This window comes from Drosophila obscura, unplaced genomic scaffold (assembly GCF_018151105.1).
Source record: "Drosophila obscura isolate BZ-5 IFL unplaced genomic scaffold, ASM1815110v1 contig_1, whole genome shotgun sequence".
Lineage (NCBI taxonomy): Eukaryota > Metazoa > Arthropoda > Insecta > Diptera > Drosophilidae > Drosophila > Drosophila obscura.
In genome coordinates this window covers 2997529-3010890 of record NW_024542679.1, presented here as the reverse complement: position 1 = coordinate 3010890, position 13362 = coordinate 2997529, and the positions used below count along the sequence as shown (strand labels likewise).

The following is a 13362-nucleotide window of genomic DNA, read 5'->3' as shown; positions in this document are numbered from 1 at the left end:
CTTTGTACTTTTCCTTGCCATTTTCCTATGTTTTTTTTGTTTTTGCTTTTTTTTATCAAAGTAGCGCACATTGCACATCTCATTCAGCGCCAAAGACCCCGCCTCCTCACTGCTGCCTGCTAACTGCTCCTCCTGCTGCTGCTGGCAGAGCGGGCCCTGCGGTTACGTTTCGGCTTTTGTTTTGCATCTCTGACAATCTTTTTCTTTCGCATGGCTTTTCCTTTGGAGCAGCAGCAGCGGCAGAAGCGGTACGAGAAAAAGAGGCGAGAGATAAAGATGCCGACATTACGCGCTTTGCATTTCCCATTTTCCACTTTACATTTTACATTTTTCTCTGCCTATCTGTGCACTGGTTTTACCTCCGTCTATCTGTCTTTCTGTCCGTCCGCCTGTATTTTTTCTGTGTTAATTATAAGCTTCCGCTTGGAAAGGGCAGCCTGTTGCTGCTGCTTCTGCTGCTGCTGCAGTGATTCTTTGATAAACGGGGAGAGAGATGCAAAGGGCTGGCTAATGTCTACATTAGTTGGATGTTGCCACATGTTGCACAAGCTTTGATCGGCATTTCAATGGGCTTCAAAGTACATGGTTTTTTCTTTGAAGGGGGGGATATTTTTCTTGGTAATTTCAGAGGGGAAACTCCCTTTTCTGTGGATGTGAAGCATAAGAAAATCTTTTTCCTCAGAGAGTTAATAGATATTGATGGTAAAGATTGGTACAGATTTATCTATATATCTTTCCAAAGGAACTTCCTCTACTTTCCTTCGATGAATATGCATTTATTCTGCCAGAAGTTTTTTTTTTATTGTTCCCAAACATCAGTGGATTCCCCAGGAACTTATTTACGGTCCCTTGATGGATCTTCTTTTATCGCTGAAGTTTTTTAATCATTGCTCTAAAGTATTATTGGATTACAACGGAGCCTCATCATGGATCTCTCAATGTTCTTATAAATGTGTGCTGGCTGCCACATCAGAGAGAGAGAGAGATGTGTCCATCATTAATGCTTCGTCTTTGGCAGACGAGCAGCAAAAACAGCAAGTCGGCAATATAAAGCAAATACCTATCCCTATGTCCATTCCAACCAATCATCTATCTATCTATCTATCTTTGTATCTTTTTGCTGTTTGTGCAGCTAAATGCCAGAGGCATAACTATTCCAGAGACTTAAAAGAGGGAGGGGAAAAAAGAGCTGTCCATCAAAGATGGGGAGGCTGGAGGATCATCCGTATTGCAGTTGGCATTTGCGACAATTGCAGATGCTTGCGGATTTGCATACAGATACAGTAAAAACACCGATTGAGAGGAGCAAGATTGATAAGTAGATAGATACGTTCATGTTCGCTTAACAGTAAAGGCAATCCTCCATTGGCCGGCCACTGGGTAGAATGTATCTATTAGATACATGGCTGATGCTCATGGCTCAGCATTTACAGCTATCAATCATAATTAAGTGAATGATAATCAAAATGGACAGCATTATGAAAGCTGTATGCGGCTCCACTCTTGACTCTCCACTCTGCACTCCACTCTACACCCTTCACTTGGATCCCCATTCGACTCTCCCGTTGCGGTCATCTGTTGGTCTCGGTCTGGCTGGGTCTTCTCTCTCTTCTCTGTTATTATAGATAATGATAAAGAGAGGCAGATCGAGCGGATCGGAGCTAGAGTCTCATTCTCATTCTGTGGTCGTCGGTTCGTTGCGGCACCGTTATGCAGGTCAGCAGCAGCATCAGCATCAGCAGCAGCCTCCTCCGTCTTCAGTCTCTCGATCTTCACACTCTTTGCTGCTGCAGACTGAATCTGAATCTGAATACCGCTCATCTTGTATGCAAACGCAGTGCATTCCACAGACAGATAGACAGACGGACGGAGACTACCTCTGAGATGCTTCCCCGAGTGGAGGGGCTTGTATCTCTCTCTCTCATTGACATGCCAACTGGATGGCAAATTTAGCACGCTATGATCCGCAGTTGCAGCAACAGACGCTGCTGCAGTCGCTTGTGCCCGCTTGTAGCTTTCATTTTGCTGCCCAGGTGACAGCCTCAGCTATGAGTAGTTGTTGCCACCACCACCACCAGTACACTCTTCCCACTTTCCTGTACACTCTTCTGTCCTCTGGTTTTGCCTGCCTGCCTGCCTGGCCTGCCTGCCAGGCACATTAATTTATTAGTTGCACTTGCTTGTTGCGCTGTAAAAGATACGCACACGTCGCTGGCTGCGATACTTTTTTCCTGCTTGTTTTCCAGCTAGATTTCCACCGCAGGTCCGTTGCTTGACTTGGCTGCCTGGCTGCTTGGCTGCTTGACTGCCTGGCTAGTTGTCGCCTATCAAATTACCCAACAACTGCTGGCTGCTCTGGCTGCTCTCTGTGGGCCAGGCTAACATCAGTCCCAGTCCCAATCCCAGTCACAGAGACTCTGCCCGTTGTTAGAGGATGCCGGCGCATCTGGGAGAGAGGGTCTCAGCAAATTTAGGTTTATGCGTTGCTGTATTTCGTGTATTGGTTTTATGGGCAGGCTAAACTGGGTTCAAAAGGTTCATTCACGAGTGTTCCTTTCATTGCAGCTCATTATTCACTTCTTTTATGATTTTGTGCTAATTTTGAGTTTTGTTTAATGCCAAAAACTGAACTTCAGAGTTTTTTCAATTATCTTCATGTTAATTTCAGCATTTTTTAGGCATCTTTCTTGAAAAATATATCTGCTCTACGATTAATCTTCGATTATTCTATTCCCCTTACCATTCCCATTCCCACTCCAAATTTTCTTTTTCCCCCTTCCTCCTCTAATTTTGATGACAATTCGCTGCGCATAAACCTGTCACAATCAATTGCAGTGCCATCATCCATATGTCCAATGCCCGCCAACCATTTTGGGATGCTTTGGGCTGCAGCCCGGACTACTTTGTTGCGCCTGCCCCATGCCACAATAATGCCTGTCGCCTGCCTGGATGCCTGGATGCCTATGCCTCCCCATATATGCGACTCAAACCCGATGTGGCCGTCCATCCATCCGTTTGTCGTACTCCTATGTAAAAAATGTCTAGGGCGAGAGATTTGCTCATTAATTTTCGCGGCCTTCTGGGGTCCGCAGGCAGCCTGGCCAGGCCAGGACTCGACTCCTCTGTGCTCTGCTATGCTCTGAGCGAGTATTTCTCTGTTTTGACGTTGATTGAAGATGCGGTCGTGTTATGGGTGCATGGGAACCAGCATGGGAATCCCATCCACTGTGCTCTGCCCTGCCCTGCCCTGCCATCCTCCTACTCCTCCTCCTTCTCTCTCTCGAAGATGATTAATAAAAACCTGAGCAAAGTTCGCCGGAATTTTCCACTTTTCCATGTGCGATCTTTGAACTCAATTAGTGTTGTCGGTGCAGCAGCATCTATCTCGGGAGAGGCTAAGGCTGATGCAGAGGCTAAGGCAGTGCCACAAATGACACATATATTGTGGCTAAATGTTGTACTCGACTCGTATCTTGTGGCATAAATTTCCATTTCAAATGCCACGCCCCCTGTACACGCTTTTAGCCCATAAAGAAACTCTTGCTTTTCAGCCATTTTCAACCAGACTTTTGTGGCCTTTGCTGTGTAAAATGAATAGACGATGATGATGATGATGATAAACTTCGATGACTTCATGATGATAGGGACGGATGGATGGTTGGTGGATAGAAAGCAATACTCTCTCTCTGTCTCTCCCTGTCTCCCCCTGTCTCTCTCTCTCTCTCTCTGGGCATTCCACTCCTTCTTTGCTGCCCCTCCTCTCACGCTGTTTCTGTCCATAATTGAAGCATGTCCCCCGTCTGTGTTTTGTACCCTTTTTGCACCATTTTGCTTTCTGTGGTTTTCCATGCCACTTAGCCCAAACCCAAAGCCACCTCCAACTCGTACTCCACCGCCACCTCCTCCTCCTCCTGCTCCTGCTACTCCTTCTACTCCTTCTACTCCTTCTACACTCCACTCCAATCGCCTTCATCCGCGACTGGCTGCAACTTCAACTCAATTTTGTTTTGTGGCCAAAAAGGAGTTTTGTGGCTTTTGTGTCCATGTTTTTTTCTCGTGCCCAATTTGTTATTTTAATGATTTCGATGGAATCTTCGCACATAATTGAGCTGCCTGCCGTCCACCTCCCACATCCCACCTCCCACCTCCCACCTTCTCCTTCTGTGTGGACTTCTGTTTTTCTGGCACAGAAGTATCAACAAGTTTTGCATGCGACCCAGCACAACCCACAAGTGTTTGCTTGCCCCATTGAAATATCTGACAAATGACCAGGCAAACACACAGACCAGACTGCCACTGTAGGGGCTGAGTATCTGCAGTTGGCGGAGGAGTAGTACGAGTAGTACGAGCCATTCAAATATTTATCCATTTTAAAGCACTCGTAATATCCGTCAGCAAAGGCTTTTTTGCCTTTCAAATGCAAACTGGCAGTCTGTCTGCGGGTCTGCCCCCAAAATGAGTCTTAACCATCGATATGCTCTGATGTCTCTGATCGGAGTCATGGTTTTCCATTGCCAGGGAAATTGACACTTTGGTCGGCTTGCTGTCGGTCGCCGTCTCTTATTAAAAATTGTGTCAAGTTGTCAGCAGCAGCAAGCAGCAGCAAGCAGCAGGCAGCTGCAATCAGATGTCAGTGTGTCAGTGGAGGAGTGTAACGTGCAACAGAAGTGCAGCAGCGCAGCGCATGGCCTACAAAAGCTGCAAGTCCAAGTCGAAGGCTGACCCCCTCCCCCCGCCCCGCTCGACCGCACTGTCCGTCCCGTTTTCCCGGTAAGTGGGGTTGATGGCGTCAAATGCATTTCCATTCTCATTCCCCATGATTCGAGCACAAAAGAAATAAAAATGAAAATGAATTTGATTGAATTTGTGGCTGGGAAAAGTCTGCCTTTGATTTGAATGGAGGATGAAGGTTAGCTGTTGGCTTTTGATTGAAAGTGATGATGTTTGATGATTGATGACTGATGGGAAGATTCGATTAAAGCGCTGAAGGGAACTGACTTTGGGTACGAGATCGGGGATAGTTTCTGCTTCTGCTTCTGATTACTCCTCAGATATATCTTCATGTATTCGTTATCCTCCTTTGCTCTTTAAGCACATGGATATCTATTCTCTTTAAACGCGAATTCCTGCTGCTGAATGGCCCACTTCCATCCATCTTAATGGCCATCGCAGAGCCATCCGCAGATCTATAAATTAATTGCACTTTCTAAAGAAAACAAAGGCCATGAAAAAACCCAAAACAAAGAAGAAAATAATCAAGTAATTTGGCGATGAGCCATAAATTCAACAGAAATCAAAACTCGATTTGCGGTCGAGGGGCAACATTGACCCGAAGGTCGCTGCAATTAAAGACAGGGAAAGATGCCTATCGATTGAAGCTCCAGGCAAGAGAGAGACAGAGAGAGAGAAGACTTTTCCTACTTGAACATGCAACATGCAACCCGCATTTTACCCCCACACACACACACACACACACTTCACAGCGTAGACTCCTCTCGCTCGATCAGTCAAAGACCAGACACAGCCACAGACACTCGCTGGCACTCGCTCGCACTCGCTCACGACAGGTGAATGCAATCAACGATTCGAAATTCGAAATTCGAATATATAGTAATGCTGAAAATTGTTCGAGTGAGTATTTTGAATGGCAAATGCTTCAATGCTGAAGCCGTTTACAGCTCTTCTTTCTTTTTTTTCATCACTCGATGCTGCAGCAGATGCTTTTGCTTTATGTTTTCGGTTTGTTTCTTTGGTGGATGTGAAACAACTTTTACTCCACTTTCGGCATTCGGCCTCTACAGATGTAGAGGCGTTAGAGTCATAAAATTTATGTCTAATCCAAAAGAAAGTGCTCTGGGGGCGGGCCATCTGCTAAAACTGGAACCACCATTGACACCAATGTAGACTCCATTCTCCACATGTTTGTTGTGGGGGGCCGCCACACAGATGTGCCCTGTCTTGCCCTGTCCTGCCCTGCTCTGCCTCTCTGTCCGGTCGGTCACTGGCCACTGGGTGGCATTTTGTAGGGCATTTAAATTGCTAATTTTTTTGGGAAACCAGGAACCAGGAACCACCGATGCTGCTGCAACTTCTGTTCTGTTCCCTTCTGCATTTATTTATGCTTTTTTTCTGTTCTCTTTAGTTTTTTCTGTTTTTTTTTGTTTTGCTTATAAATTGTAATTTCTTGTCCTCCCAACTTGAAATGCGCAAAAGTTATACCTTCCTCAACTATTCGTACCGCCTGTCTGGAGCTAGACCTGGAACCTGGACCTGGGCGGGGTGCATAATTTGCTGACTTCCTTCTGCTTCCTTCTGCTTTATGGCCAGAGTTATGTTATAAAATTTGTACTTAATGGCGGGCGCTTAAAACCCATAGGCTAGAGACGAAAAATTCTCCTATCCGAGGAGGAGAAATCTCTTGCCTTTTATTCCTCTGATCCACTCAAATTTAACCATGCTCCCATTAAGCTTCCATTAATCAGTCAACATTTAATCAGATCATCCAACAGAACATCTCTCTCGCATCGAAATGAGAACAAAACCAGCCACAAATTGAGTTGGATATCATTCTGCTGGCCTGCGATTATTATTTTCATTTGTTTTTGGGAAATTGCATTTTGGGTATTAAATTTATAGACCATAAATGCCATGGGATGCGATGCGATGGGTATGGGTATGGATCCATCCACTCTTATAAATTATTTATCAATTTAATGTTAGAGCAAGCAGGCAGCAGGCAGGCAGCAGGCAATGCACCAATTGAATTAGCCATCAAAATGGCAAACAAAAAATAAAGAAAAATGTGATTTAAATGCAATTGGTTTCTGCCTGGCTCTGCGGATCTACCAGTACGTACAATTACACGACCTAGAAAGCCAAAGCAGCAGAAAGTAACCCGATAGAGAGAGAGAGAGAGACGCAGAGAGAAGAAAGCCAAAGCCACAGAGCCACAGATCCTCAGTCGAACTTCAAGTCCAACTCCAAGTCGAAGCCGAAGCCGAAAAAACACACCGAAAGACAAAGAGCCACAGATACAGATACAGTTTCGATGGGGAGTTTGGAGTTTTGTGCGGGGGCGGGTGCGGTGGCGGGGGCCCCAAAAGACACGAATGAAGAATGAAAGATGTTGCAAGTATCTCATAGGTCGTTTGGGTCTCTGTAATGCAAATAGCTGCAGTTGTTCCACTGCCATGCAGCCCCAGCTCCAGCTCCAGTTGTGTAGTAGAGACATTCGCAATTAGTTTGCCAAATGCTGTGAGATCTTAATTTGGTCGTGAGTCGTCGTTGTGGGTGCTGGCTGCAGAGGGGCATGGGGCAGGCAGGGAGACAGCGACAGGGACAGGGACAGCGACAGGGTCCTACACATTTGACTCGACGAGGTGTCAGGTTTGTTTAGCTTGAACTTGATGTAGTTTGTTTTTGGCAGTCGGACTAATGATTATTTACACTCTCACTCTCTCTCTCTCTCTGTCTTTTTCTGCTCTGGCTTTGGGTTTTTATGGCCCAAAAACGTTCAATGGAAAGTGCCCTTTGGATGGCAGACAGCGGACAGCAGACAGCGGAGCACTTCTCATTAGTATATCAATGTCTTGTAGCTGCACGATCTTCAGACAGGCAGACAGACGGACAGACAGATCGATCGATCCAGCAAGCCAACGTCTTGATCTTTCGCTTTATAAATGATCTGTATATTTGAGAGTGTTTTCTGGGGCTATTTTTGGATTATCCTTAATGCATCCTTACTGATCTGTGGTAGCAGTGCCCTTCTCTGATTGCTTGCTTAACTCCGATTCAATTTATCATCTGATCGCTGAATCTTCTGCTATTCTTCTACAGATATTTTCCCGATCTTTTGGTTTATATTCCTTTTCGAAAATCCTTTAATTTTGCAAGTTTCTTCAGTTATTAGCCAACTTTTGTTGCAACTCCTTCATCAGTTGCTGTGGCCATCTTCCTGCCTCAGTTGCCGATGCTGATCATCTGTGCAGCAGATCTTGAAGTTGTCTTTCCTTCTGTAATTGAATAGCATGCGGCGAGATAAATGCCTTGGCCAAATGGCCAAATGGCCAAATGGCCAATTCAGGCTAAGAGTACGAGTACGGGACGGGTATTCTTGTTGGCCGCGTCATTGCCATAAATTGCCCATCGTCCGATAAATTATGGAATGGGCACAGTGGGCAGTCAGTCGCTGACCATCTACCAGATGCCATATAAATATATATATATACATATATTTGTATGTATGTGCCTCTGCTGATGCCTCTCTGCTGCCCAAAGAGGCGCTCCTCTATCTATTCTTGGTTCTTGGGTTAATTGAAATGGGGCTTTTCCTCCTACCCCTCTGCTGCTGTCCCTCTCTTTCTGTTGCTGTTTCTGTTTCTATTTCTACTTTTGCTTTTGCTTTTTATCTCTTTTTTTCAAACCTCTTTTGTTCAGTGTTTTTTTATGGGCTTTGTTTTGGCGGATGCCGCCCGACCCTTTGCCGGATTTCACTTTTCATTTTGGCATTTCTGGGATTCTTTTTTCTATCACAAAGCTATATAATTTTGCGCTCTTCGCTGGTAAATAAATTACAGTTATTAGTGGGTGAGATCCCCCCCCTGGCCCATGGCCCGCCCCCGCCGAGGCGGCGATTAATTGCTAGTAAAAGTTTTAATAAATCATCTGCAGAAATAAAGAGAGACAGACGTGGACATTGGGGAGGCGAGAAACGGGAACGGGAACGGGAACCCTTTCCCAAAATAAAAACCCAGTTAGAAAGCTCTCAAGTTTTGGCGGCGTCTCGGCTTTCTTCTCCATGTCTCTTTTTGGCTGGCGCTGGCAGAGGCATTGTTCGATTTTCCCTAATCATATATATGTATACCCCCCTTTATATACCCTTTCTCTCTCTCTCTCTCTGTCTTTCTTTCGCCGTGTTGAAGCTTTCTGCTTCATTGCTTTCATTTGCATTCGATGGCAGTTTCCGCTTTGCTACCAGTTTTCCCTGGAATCATCATCATCATCATCATCTTTCGCCTGGTCTAGTGGTTTTTCTTGGCCTTTTTCCCCGAAATTAGCATAACTTTGGGCCGCTGCTTCTAATGTCTACTCCTAACATCAGCTAAGCAGCTAAGCAGCTCTAACGGTCAGCTTCAATCAAGGGGCCATTGTGTCTGTGTTAACAAGCAATTGATAAAACAAAGCGGTAAATATTTAACCCATACTCGAACTCCCCTCCCCCTCCCCCACTCTCTCTCTCTCAGTACCTCTCTGTCTTTGGCTTTTTCTTATGTAATGGATGCTGCTTCTGGTGTGTGAGGAGATGGGCACATGTGGCAGTGCTGTATGCTGGAATAGAATTAAGGATCTTCCTCTTTTGGAGGTATTCAAAATCTTTCACTTTCCATGGAGTTTTTGTTCAGGTTTTGTGAGTATATTTCTGGCAGCATCTTTCTACCACTTTTGGCTGCCATTCCATCAGCTTTCAATTGGAGAGACACACACAGAAGTCCCCACTTGACGCCACATGTTGCATGCTGCTGCTGCTGCTGCTTCTGCTGCATGGCTTGCCGTCTGCTTCATTTCCCTGCCATCTTTTTGTTGCTTCTTTGATCTGCAGCCCACACAGACACACCACATACAGAGGCACCTCGCGATAAGTGCACTTTTCCATGTCAATCAAACGGCGGCCAACAATTGCCGACCAACCAGTCACCAGTCGCGCCTCCTTCCTCCTTGCTTCTTCCTTCAACCTCCTGCTCCGGCTGTGTATAAAATATGGAAATTCTGGTGGCAGCTGCCAATATCTATCTGTCGGTTTAAGCAACATTTCACACTCTTTTTTCCATGCGCGGTCTGTAGAAGGAAGGAGGGTTGCCCCCCCTTTCTGTCTTTGTCTTTGTCTTTGATTTTGCACCGCCTCCCGGCTTTCGTTTCGTTTCGTTTCGTTTCTCTTTTCATTATGATTTCTGGAAAAATCACATTAACTGCAATTCACTTTTTTTTCTCTCTGTTGTTTTCTGTTGCCAGTCTATGATTATATGCTCTATGACTTGTGAAATTGTCGGGTGTCATTGCTGGAACGACAACAGGCACGGGGCACGAGGCACGAGGCAAGAGTCAAAGTTTGTGTGTGTGGCAGCAACGAAAGTTTGGTTCCGTTTGAAAGTGTTTGAATTGTGGGTGGAATTCAGCACAAAAAAGCAGCAAGGGTCTGTCGGTCTGTCTTTCTGTCTGTCTTTCTGTCGTTGATTTCCCAGCTAACTAACTGACTAAACGATTCTGATTGAGAATGTTTAAGTTAAGTGAATTTCTGTCTGTAATTTGAGGTAATTTTAGCCTAAAGAAGGTGCTCTAGAATCAGCGTTAGGGCACGCTCTTTTGCTCGTGGATTGCTGGAATCATACTCAGATATTACTTGAAGAGTGTCCCTCTGGGTAGCTTCTGTATCTGTATCTGCATCTCCTTCTTTCTTTTTTTTTTTTGTCGTATTTTATAACCTCATTAGATGGATGGCTTCCTACCAGCGCATCCCAGAGACAGAGCATGAAGAGACAAAGACCCAACCCAACCCAGCCCACAGCCCACAGCCCACAGTATGAGGCTGCAGTTAAATTCGAGTTGATTTCTTCCTGCATCGTATACTCGTATGGCAGGCAGCAGGCACATGCAGAAGGCTATAATTAATTATTATGAGTGGCGGTCTGGCGTTCGGGGAGTGGCTTTGGCTCATGCCAAGAGAAGAGCGAGCCTCCGGGCTCCATCCACTAATTAGATGAGTTGAGAGCGTGAAAAAGTCTTACCCATGTTGGTTGCATCATCCTCAAAGATAAACAGAAAGACAGAGAGCGAGAGAGAGAGAGAGAGAGGTATTTGCAACTCATGCGATGCGAGACAGATATCGGACATGACCCTGGCCATAACGGCAGTTTGACCTCTATAAACGATGCCATTTCCATATAAATAAATCCAAACAAAATGGAATTTTCGGTAACGAGCATTTAGCCTCCTTTTCTAATGCCAATTCTTCTGCTGCTGTTCTTTAGGCTTGGTCTTAGAGAAGAAAGCGTGCAAATTAAACAGGCAGCGAAAGTTCTCTTCTTTTCTTTCTATTTTGTTCGGTTTGCTTTTCTCCTACTAGTATCATTATTTGTATGCAAATTAGCGACGCGCAGCACCCAATTCCTTTGTTTGGCAATGTAACAATTATGCTTTCATCTCATCTTTCGATTGTTGCCAAAAAAAAAAAAAAGAAAAAAAAAGAAGAAGACACTGGACACCCCGACACCCCGACACCGAGGTAGATAAAAGCAGAAATCTATTTAACAATGTGTTAATTACACTTCGTTCGGTCTCACAGTTCGAACAGAAATAAAACCAAGGCGCAGAGAGATGGAGATTCCCCAAGCCCCCCTGCCCTGCCCTGTCCTGTCCGTTTCGTAACCGTAAAACAAATCTGAGCTTAATCGTTAATTTATGATATTTCTAGCGGTAACCGACAGCCCCCGAACAATCAAGACCCAGCCCCGTAGAGCGGAGACGCTCCGCTGATCAACGTCATCATCATTGGGGCATTCTTTTACTTGTGCCTCAACGTCAGCTTCAGCTTCTGATTCTGTTGCTGCCTCAGCTGCCTCACGATGGGTAGATCATAAACTTTGGATTGTAAGCTGCTTGCTGCAGCCCATTCATTGATTTGCTTTGATTTGATTTGATTTGATGGCCTTTGAAAGACCATTAACATGCCCCAGTGCTCGAGCATTGAATTGTAGTAATTAATGATTGGTCGTACTTTATGTAAGACTCTCCGAAGGTTAAAAGATGGCCCTGGCAGGTGCCATGGGAGATATGTATTGGGAGATGAGTGGCGGAGGGATATGTAATCTTAAATTCTCCATGTGTAATCCTTAGCTTACATTCATGAGAAGCGCTTGGAAAGGCTCTCGTTACTCCAGAGAGAGAGCGAGGGAGAATCACAATTGGCACTCACCTCGTGGGAACGAGGAGCAGCGAAAGGCCCAAAGATTTAACTTTCTCTTTAAGGCCTAAAGCTAAAGCCTAATCCTAATTCCTTCTTGAATGCCAGAAATTCCCCAGTGACAAACCATAATCGGGGGGCGGGGAGCTCCAGCATTCACAGCGTTCCGTTTGATGGAAACGGCATCAAACGATGCTAACCGCACAAAATGCTCTCCGATTAATCTCTGAATAGAGCTCTAGCTCGATGCGATCGATCGATGAAGCAAACAAAATAACAATTAAAGACTTTATTAGAGTTGTCGTCTCGGCGGGGCCTTGCAACCCATTTAGGTGCGGATATGTGACTGCAATTTTAATTAGGAACAAACTAGAGAGACGAGACCAAAGAGAGCAGAGAGGAAGAGATAGTGGAGATAGCTCACCCATTGCAGAGGAGAGTAAAGCATTTATTAATTTAGTTTAATTCTCTTTCTCATTTCAGGTGAGTCTTGGAAGAATCTACTTAGAACACTGCAACGTGCAACCTGTTCCTCTGTGGCTCCTCTCTCTCTCTCTCTCTGTTGAGTGAGTTGCTCAACCTGCTGATGTCGATTGGATTGGATATTGGATGGCCAATTGGTTGATGGCTATGTGTGTCGTCGTCGTCGATGTGGCGCATGTGGCCATAAATTATGTCGTTGTGGCCGGAGAGTCAGAGTCAGAGCCCCCACTCAGACGGGGAGTCGTCGCAGCTGGTTATCTGTTCCTCACGCCCCCCGCCGCACGCCCCGAATCGCGAAACTTGTAGCTGCCACCAATCATCATAGTTAGGTGCACATCAAAATTTATAGGTCAGTAGTGGCAACAAATTGCACAGGCATTCCAATGTCCGATGCCTGACGATGCCTGCCCAAATCAATGGTGATTCCCAAGCCCCCATCTGAGATGCCCTCCATCTTCAGTCTGTGCCTCTAGCTCTGGCTGCAGTCTCTCCTTGCTGCTGCTGCGGCTGCTGCATCTAATAAGGCTTGACCAGTTCTCTCCCTTGTCCATGTCAACGATGAATGCTGGTTCCCCCCACTCATTCCCCTGCAGAGAGAAGAAACAAAACGATGCCTAAACCAAACAACCAACCAACAACCAAACACTGACCCACTCAACAATGCTACTCCAATATTATGGTACTGAAAGTCTCAGTCTCCGTCTCCGTCTCCGTTTCAGATGCGACTCCCTAGAGCTGGGAGCTGCGAGCTGGATGCTCGGATCTGGGATCTTTCTCCCAGCCTTATGACAATCGATTTGCAATGGAAAGCCAATGCCTGGAGGCGCTCCATTTATAACAAGTGGCCGGCTTTTGGCCAACTATCCAAGTCAGCCAAGAGACAGCCAATGGCTATGCTTCGCTCCACTCTGCTCTGGTTGGTC

General features: G+C 45.6%; 2 protein-coding genes across 3 annotated transcripts in view; one reads left to right on the top strand and one right to left on the bottom strand.

The window, feature by feature from the left end:
• Window positions 1-13362, top strand: part of LOC111079999 (elongation factor-like GTPase 1) — a 78311-nt gene that overhangs the window by 16294 nt on the left and 48655 nt on the right. The window lies entirely within an intron of this gene.
• The window catches only part of LOC111080000 (uncharacterized protein DDB_G0271670), a 29160-nt gene that overhangs the window by 12849 nt on the left and 2949 nt on the right, over window positions 1-13362 (bottom strand). The gene's annotated exons all lie outside the window — the stretch shown is intronic.